At 35.5% G+C, this 8625-nt stretch overlaps 1 pseudogene; it reads right to left on the bottom strand.

Annotated features, from left to right (window-relative positions):
- Window positions 1-3670: 3670 nt before the first annotated feature.
- LOC132297866 (small nucleolar RNA R71) lies at window positions 3671-3767 on the bottom strand (annotated as a pseudogene).
- Window positions 3768-8625: the final 4858 nt, after the last annotated feature.

Genomic DNA, 8625 nt, shown 5'->3' with positions numbered 1-8625 from the left:
CATCCAAAAGTTGTTGTCATCTCTCCTGCTACAAATAAAATCACATCTTTATAAGACTCTGAACTCTCTCTCACTCTCTCTTTTCATTTTTTTTTTCCTACTCAAATTCCATTATCTTTCACTTGCACAAACCCACATGAATTCTCACTCACGGTTACAAAGAAAGACTAATATATGAATAAATAATACACACAAAGAAAGACTGTAACCCACATAAAAAATTGGAACTATTCAACTATACATAATATTAGGTTTATATAACAGGTGGGAATAATAAATTAAATTTGATAAAATCATTTCATAATTATTTGGTACTAAGTATATGGAAGAAGAACTGGAATAGCTTACCAAGGAATTTGAATTTAGCTATTTAATTAAATAGTAGTAAGAAAAAAAAAAGGATGTCCTGTAAACATTACAAGTGGTCTGAGGTTGAGTGCCCCAAGTTAAAGTGGTTTGCAATTAGAATTCATTTGGTGATGAGTGCCCCGAGTTAAAGCGGTTTGCAATTAGAATATTGAGTTTAACATGTAGCTCTTCGGGATGTGAAAGGAACTGGAGTGCCTTTGAGATGGTAAATTATCGAATAATCCATAGTTCCAAAATTTTAATAATGTCATTGTTTAATTTTAAGTTTTAACCTCATTGGCAATATATTTAGGTGCATTCAAAAAGGAAAAACTGGTTGCAACAAAAAAAAACTGAATGATTTGGTATTTGTTATGTATAACATAAAATTGAGGGAGAGGCACGTGAAAAGACAAGCCATCGTAGAACCAATTTGTTTCTTCTGATATTTCTTTCGATGATGAATGGATTACCAAAAAAGAGGATCCAGTTCTTCCAACAAAAACTAAATGGTTGAGGGTTCTTGATGACAAAGTTCAAGAAGATGATACCGATTAAGAAGATGAAGTAAAAAGGATGACTAGGACACGTAAGAACTTAAACTTTAAACTTTTATTATAATATTGTATAAATTATTAAATTATATTAATTTTCTTTCTTTCTTTATGCTTTATAGTTGAGGAAATTTATGCAATTGATGATAATGAAGACATGGAGCCATTAAATCCCGTTGATGATGCTAATGATGAAGATGGTGATGATGAAGAGTTCAATGATGACTTTATGGATATGTAATTTTAGTTTCTAACTTTAGAGATGGATGAGTTAGAACTCTATGTTATTTTGAGCTACATTCTTTTTTATTTATATTCGGACTTTGTAATATTGTTAGGATTTGAGATTTGTGGACTCATAGATATGTAATATTGTGTGTTTTGGCCTTATTTTGATTATATTTTATAGATCTTATTGTTTAAGAAGTTAGTTTTAATTGTTTTTTCACAATTTGGTAGAATCTTACGATTCACGATCCGATTCTACGGAACCCAAAACGATTCTACGTAGAATCCCGATTTTAACAACCTTGACACTCCAACACCATGTTCACATCAGCTGCAACAGTGCAACACCATGTTCACTGCCGTCGCTGAGCTCTCCACCACTGGCCTCATCTAGCAGAGCTGACCGAAGCTGAAACCGCCGTCAATCCAACCAAGCTCATCCGAGATCGCAACCAAGTTCAGACAAGTCCACCGCTGCGCAATCTCGCCGCCCCGCAAGCTCATAGCCGCGTTCATCGCTGGTCCGTTTCAGCAGCCATTCACACCCCATCTCTACTGGCCAAGCTCGCCGGGCCGCACGTCCAACAGCCGCTATCCATACCGCCGAAAGCTTCCAAGCTCACCGCCGCGAGTTCAGCCGAGTACAACATCGCCGCGCCGCTATCCATCATGGCCGATTCTGCCGTCGCCATCTCTCCTCTGGCCAAGCTTGCTGTCGCCGGCTGCCCCTCTCATCCTCGCTGAAACTCTTCTGGGTTTGGGTTTGACAAGCTACATATATGATATATGTATGTATAATAATATAATATATATATATATATATATATATATATTATATTACAGGCCCATATCTCTCTGTTTGGCTACAAAGGTAGCACTGTCCCAGTTCAGACCTGGACAAGAATCTAAACCAGTTCTACAAACTGGTTCTATTGTAAACCAATTCTGAAAAAAAAAAAAAAAAAAAAAAAAAAAAAAAAAAATTTGCCGATTCAAATTGGGACTCATTTTGCAGTATTCAAATCTTGGATATTCTCATTAGAGTGTACGTGGAGAAAACAACAAACGATGCTTTGTCTTCCAAGTAAGTACCTCAAATTTTTATACCGCGAATCTTCTGTTAGCGGTTTTATTTTTTTTAGATTAGAAAAAATTAGTTTTTTTTTTTTTTTTTTTTTAAGTGATTAACTTTTGCATGCGAATTTTAGGTTAGAATAACTTAGACATAACCTTAGGTTCATAATTTCTTATATTTTATTTTATTTTTGTATTTCTTTATCTTAAAATAAAAAATAAAAAAATAAAAAAAATCACACACTCACTCCCTTTTTATTTTTATTTTGTTGATTGTCTTATTTGTGCATCTTTTAATTAGCATTTGCATAAGATACTTAAGGGCAAAACCCAAACAAGATACGTTCGGGATTTCATCACTCGTTTTTCGTGGCGCACAAATCATTAAATCCTTGCATTTGTCAAACCCGAGCCAAATTTAATTTAATTTTAAAATCAAGTAGACATTGGCCATAGGGTTTTTCACATAGCTCATAGGATCCTCTTGGACAAAATTAATTTTTGGTCACTCCAGTGAGTACTTTCCAACTTGACAATGTCTAAGGAAAGTTTTGTCTAAGGGTGTGGGTGTATCGTCATTAAGCAGGCCTCGTCCTCCCCACACTTCCTGGAAACTTCCCTGCTTGTTTTGTTGGAAGGCCTTAATTGGTAAGTCTCTAATTATTCTAGAAGAGAGTAGGAGTTTTTTTTATAATAGCTTTAATTACTTCAGAAAAAAATAAAAAAATAAAAAAATCATCATCCTCGAATTTAAGCTCAAGATTAAAAAGCCAAAAATATTTGTGTGGTTTGTGTGTGCACTCCAGTGTCTAGCCCATTTTTAAGAACTAATTCTCAAGGGCTTTCCCTCAAAAAAAAAAAAAACAAAAAAAAAAAAAGAAAAATCGTGTGCTTTTTGGTGTCCGTTTTGTATGCCCAACTGGTTAAGAGTTAACAAACGATTAATCCGTTGTTCCAGTGATCCTTCAATCTTTGTTTTGGAGAAAGTATCCTTACTTTCTTCCACATCTAATTATTCTCCAATGGATCCACCACTTGAACCACCAGTTCCACCACTTGTTCCACCAGTTCCACCAGAACAACCGGTTGTCCCACCTGCTCCTAGAACTTTGAATGACTATTTTGCCCCTATCACGGCCAATCCACCCAATTGTATTGTTTTTCCTCCAATCGGGCCTCAATTTGAGATTAGAGCCCATATCATCAATATGTTGTCTAAATTCCATGGATTTGAAAGTGAATAACCTTATGTCCATTTAGAGAAGTTCATAACCATTTGCAGTACTTTCAAAAATCAGCATTTAGATGATGAGGGTGTCAAATTGCATCTTTTCCCCTGTCCTTAGATTATAAGCTTCGTCATGGTTTAACTCTCTTCCTCCAAACTCCATTAGAACATGGGATGAACTTGTTAAAAAATTCATGAACAAGTTTTATCCAATGCAAAAAAACTGAGTTAATGAGAGATGCCAGAAGCACTTTCAAAGGGAAAAATGAAGAACAATTCCATCAAACTTGGGAGCGTTTTCATGATTTGCTTCTCAAATGCCCACATCATGGCTTTGAGAAAGCACAATTGGTTTATTCTTTCTATAAAGGGCTTTCTCTTACTAATCGAACCATGATTGAGTCAATGCACCAAGGAAAGTTCAAATCCCAAACTCCTGAAGAAGGTTATGCTTTTTTAGAAGAACTTGCTGAGAATGCCCAAAGTTGGAATTGGAACCCTTGTGATAACGAATTCTCTAGGAATGATCCCTCCAAAAGAACTTCCAATCCTTTTGAGATCAAACCCGAACCTGAATTCAAATCAGTGATGCAAAGTCTAGCAAAAGGAGTCAAAGATTTGAATAAAAAATTTGATGCCTTTGCTCTCATATCAACAACTGCAAAATGCAATGTCTGTTCAAGTTCATCTGATCCACTAAGGCTTGCCCAATCTACTATACATCTGAACCTTCAGATATACAAGTTTGTGCCTTTAATACCTATAAGAAACCAATGGCTAATTCCTTTAGTTAGACTTATCATCCCGATACAAGAAACCATCTAAATTTTTCGTGGCGACAAAATTTGCCTCCACAAAACTTAGGTGGTCCTCCCGATTTCCAAGGTAATCCCAATAGGCCAGCACAACCTTAAGGTCCTCTTGTCCCTCCAGGATATTTTCCTAGGAACAATCAATTCAATCAAAATAGAGAACTTGAAATTGATCCAATGAGCAATTATATTGCTCATGTCCCACAGCACCACCGTGCTACCAATTATGAGGACACTCTGAAAATGCTTGCCCTTAATCTTGATCAATCTAGCAAGCAATCAGATCAAAGAATTCAAAATTTAGAGAGTCACTTTGACCTCTTAACTTAGAGTCAACTCCAATTTCAGCAATCTATCCACAGTCAGTTGACTCAACTCACTTCTGCACTGTCAGAAAGACAAAAGGGTACCTTGCCTAGCCAACCTAAAATTAATCCAAGAGGCAAAGAAGTGAATCACATTGGAACTTCTCCTCCCACTGACCAATCAAATAATCAAGTGAATTCCATCTTAACCCTTCGGTTAGGGAAGAAAATCGATAATCAAGTTGAGCTACCCACCCAAGCTACAAGTGCACCATCCAAGTCTAGTGTATCAGACCCACCCAACACCAAAGAGGACCAAGGTTCCGAATCTGATCCAATCTATCTTCAATCTTATGTTCCCCCCGCCCCATTTCCTTCTCTACTAGTCAACAATAAGAAGGAGTCACAATACAGTGGGATCTTAGATATTTTTCACAATCTTCATATCAATATTCCACTTCTCACTGCTATTAAACAAGTTCATTCTTATGCAGAGTTCATCAAAGATTTAGTCAAAAGGAAAACCAACATCCCAAAAGAAGTTTTCATAGCCCAAAATTGTTCTTCTTTCCTACAAAATCAAGCCGTAGTTAAACATAAAGACCTTGGGAGTCTAACTGTCATTTATAGGATTGGAGAAAAGTTTGCTGACCATGCTTTGTTGGATCTTGGTGCTAGTGTGAATTTGTTACTATATTCAGTTTATTTGGAACTAGGCTTGAATAATTTGAAGAAAACTGATGTTAAGATCTAATTAACTGATCGTTCTATCAAAATTCCACAGGGTATAATTGAAGATGTGATAGAGAAAATAGCTGATTTCTATTACCCAGTTGATTTCATTGTTCTAGATACCCAACCTACCCAAGGTACGCAAATTCCTATCATTTTAGGTCGACCATTCAGCTACCACTAATGCTGTGATCAATTGTCGAAATGGTAGTATGACTTTAACCTTTGGAAACATGAAATTAGAAATCAATGTGTTTAATTTGATGAAGCAACCCCCTGACTCAGATTCCATTGAAGAAATTTGTCTCATTGAGTCATTAGCCGCTCACACCTTTGAGAACTCTTACCTTAAGGATCCACTTTGATGAGCGTTGAAAAGTGCGCATTTAAACCCCTTAAGCGAGGGTATTTTAGTCCATTCATCTATCTTTATTTACCCATTTTAGTACTTATTTATTTTTTAGTCTATTTTAGGTCAATAATGTTAAAACGAGCTAAAAATGGTTTCTTAAGGCCTTTTTGGAATCAAACTAAGTGTTAGTGAGAATTTGGAGCAAAAGGAGGCTGATGCTGAAAGCTACCAAGTGAGATCGATCATGAGATCGATCAAAGAAAAGTGAGATCGATCGAACTCTGATCGATTGAAATTTTCTCTAATCGATCGAACTATTTGCGAAAGTTATTAAAAAACAGATCTGAATCTCATTTCGAACCAACTCGGGCAGAGCTTGTAAGGGAAGATTCTAGGGCCGAGTTCTCACATATTTGAGCTCTCAAAGCCTTGTATATAAGAGGGATTCAACCATTTTTGTTGAGAAATTCATATTTTAGATTGTAATTTCTATATTCTCTTTAGTTTTCTCTCTCTATAAAGTTAAAGATTATGGTTAAAAGAAAAGAGGGAAGTGGAGGCACATCTCAAGATCCATCTCTAGATCCATTCTCTCTCTCTCTCTAGAGCTTCAAAGAAGAAGAAGAAGAAGATGGAGCCATGTTTGGAGCTTACCCTTGAGGGTTTCGTGACCACATCTACCTCCTCCATGATTGGCTAAATCTACACTTAGGGCTTGGATGAGCCCTAAGTCTTGTGTAATCTAAACCCTTGTATTTCTATTTTTAGGGATTTATATATATTGTTGTGATTAGTATTCTAGCCTTATGAATTTAATAAATCTTGGTATATTTATATGATTTCTATGATTTAATTCTTGCTATTAATTCTCTAGTTTATTTACATGTCTATGTGTGATTAAATTATGAATTATTTCTTACATGATTTATATGGATTAATTCTTTCTATTGATTCTCTATTTGATTACATGTTGTATTATGTGTGATTATTTGGGGAATTGATCTCTACACTAGATTCTCTATGTTGGTTGCATGTCTATATGTGATTAATTAAGGATTTAGTGATAGCTAAGCATGGGTTTTCATTGAATGGTTTTGTAGATTAATTTGATGGATTATTCTTATGCTTGATGGGTTGTTCTACAATTTAATTCATGCTTGTAGGTAGGTAGACAATCTATACTTAGTTTGATATTCCATGGCTTATTATTGCAAATTTCATGATGCTCTAGATTGATGTGTACTACAATTGTTACTAATTTGATGGGTCATGCTTAGAATTGATGGGTTGTGCTACACTTAGTTTATTTATTGGTTAGGCAGACAATTCATCCATGAATTTGTCGGTCCATGCCTAATATTGCAATTGGTAGTCGTATTTTGTTCACAACAATGTATTCCCCATTAATGGAAAGCAAGTGGTAATTACATAAGCTTAGTGGTGATTCCAACACCCTAAAACCTCTCTTCATATCTCTTAAATCCCTAACTCAACTGAGTTTATTTTAATTGCATTTTCATTAATTGGAGTAGTTTAATCATCTCTTCAAATCTCTTTGCAATCTTGTGATACATTAGAGTCAAAGTTAAATTCCAACACTTATAATCCCTTGGGACGATCCTTACTCACTCTTGCTATGTTAGTAGTAGTGGTGGTAGTGGTTTTTTTAAATTTGAATTTGAACTAAAAGGCTTTTCTTGAACCGCACATTTACTACATTATTTTGACGTATACAAGCGGCCTCGTCAAATTTTGGCGCCATTGCCGGGGATTAACGGTTTTGTTAGAATTAAATTAGACAATAGTGTTCATTTGATTGTTTCTATTTTTATTTTATTTTCCATGGTATATTCTTTTCTTACTCTTGATATTATTTGTTCAATTAGGTACTTGACTACAAGGAAGGAAATCTTTAGAACTTGAAGCAATTATTGGAGCTTAAAGCTAAGTTTGGAGTTGAAGTTGCTTAAGGACCTTTGTAAGCATTTCTTGAAAATCTCATAGTTTAATTATTTCACTTCTTTGTATGCTTATGATAGCCCTTGTTAAGGCTCATTATATTGCTTAAATCTTTGTCCAAGCATTGCCCCGTGTGGAGGCCATTATTTGTTGCATTTGGATTTTGAATGTAGATGGTGCCATTGTTTGATTCAAGTTTGGGGGAAAATTACTTCCCTTCACCTTATGTCCCTCCACCATATTTTAATCCTTATGAGGTTGAGTCCAATTCATTTCAACATGCATCATCTTATTATGGAATTAACTATTCTCATTATCCTCCTTGTGACAATTACCCTCCCCCACCATTTTATGAAGAACCAAATCCACCACCTTCTAGGTACTCACCCGGATTTGAAGAAAAAGTGTTAGCTTTACTTGATGTGCATATTTCACAAACTTCACTTATTAATTCTCATTCTCAAATGTTACCTAAGTTAAGAGCTCAAGTTGAGCAAATTGTAAGTACTCTTTCTCATCAAAAGGAAGAAAAAGAGGCAAATGAAAAAATGGCAAGAACTTCAATGTATATAGATGAGGATGATGAGAGTGAAGAGGAGGATGAGACAAGTGAGCTAATGCCTAGCACTCTATCTTGTATAGAGGAAGAAGTGGCAAGCGAGTAGTGGCTAATCCATTAGAGCATAATATGATTAATAAGGACTTTCTTTGTTTTGATTATGATTTTATCTCTACCATTGCTACTTTAGAGAGTGAGGAGACGGTGACCACACTTGAGGTAGGAGAAGAGGAGGAGGAACTTGTTGAAGAGGACCTTCTTTCTATTATCTCCAAAGACCCTCTTGAGACATGCCCTTTTGAAATGTATAAAAATTTTGGTTTTGACCTTGAAAGTTCCAAAAATGAAGTGAACTCTTTAATGGACTCCTTAGTTAAATTAGAAGGTGAGCAGATGGTGATTTTTGAGGAAGAGAAAAAAGATGAAGAGAAGGTGTTTCTTGATATTCCAAATGAGTCTTTGAAAGACATTGAC

This window comes from Cornus florida, unplaced genomic scaffold (assembly GCF_030987335.1).
Source record: "Cornus florida cultivar Cherokee Brave unplaced genomic scaffold, ASM3098733v1 CherokeeBrave_3.0.0_Hap2_Chr02, whole genome shotgun sequence".
Lineage (NCBI taxonomy): Eukaryota > Viridiplantae > Streptophyta > Magnoliopsida > Cornales > Cornaceae > Cornus > Cornus florida.
This window is presented reverse-complemented; position numbering and strand designations above follow the sequence as displayed.